The following is an 816-nucleotide window of genomic DNA, read 5'->3' as shown; positions in this document are numbered from 1 at the left end:
TTATAGTGTTTGAAAATGTGTTGCGAAGGACCCTTCGGCGAAGTTAGTCGGGATCGTCAATACATTCGGCGATCCGCCGTTTGGTCGATTTCATCGCCTTCCTGCTTTAGCCTTTAGCCTCTTTGCGTTTTAAGTCGTTGGGCGATATGGTACTGCTTCGCGGAACTGTTCGGCGACAAGCCGACTGCTCTTTTCATCCCCTTTTTGATCCTCTTCCTCCAGGGCTTTGCATACTTGAACAAAGGGCGGAGTATGTCCCTTCGGCGACTCACTAAGTGTGCTTGGCGAAGCTCAAGCTTTAGTTTCTTCGTTCTTTTCAGCTTTTTTGTTCCTTTTTGCGTGTAAGTGTCCATGCTTTCACTCACACTTCAAATACCTGAAACATAAGAGTTTTCTTCAGATATTGAGATAAAATAAGTATTTGAGGACACTATTTCTATTAAAATAAAGCCCTAAATGAGTCCAATTTGTGGAGTCATCAACACCCCCAACTTAAACTTTTGCTTGTCCTCAAGTAAAACTCAAGTTCAGCAGTTCAAATAGGATGTCTCAAATAGTGCTACACAAGACTAAATCATGAACATACACAACAAGATTCAAATTACTCATGCAAAGATCAATTATGTACTCAAAGATTCAAGTTGTGACACACCATTACCAAAGATTCTCATGCTCGCAATACTTGCTACTTGTACAAGTTCAAGCTAAACAAAGAGTATCTACATGCCCTCACATAAAGAATGATTCCATACTCACACACAGAGGTTAATCAATTCAAGATTAGGAATCAGATGCAACGCTCACACTCAAAAAAAA

Source organism: Solanum tuberosum, unplaced genomic scaffold (assembly GCF_000226075.1).
Source record: "Solanum tuberosum cultivar DM 1-3 516 R44 unplaced genomic scaffold, SolTub_3.0 scf00181, whole genome shotgun sequence".
In the NCBI taxonomy this organism is placed as follows: domain Eukaryota; kingdom Viridiplantae; phylum Streptophyta; class Magnoliopsida; order Solanales; family Solanaceae; genus Solanum; species Solanum tuberosum.
Note: the sequence above shows the minus strand (reverse complement) of the source record.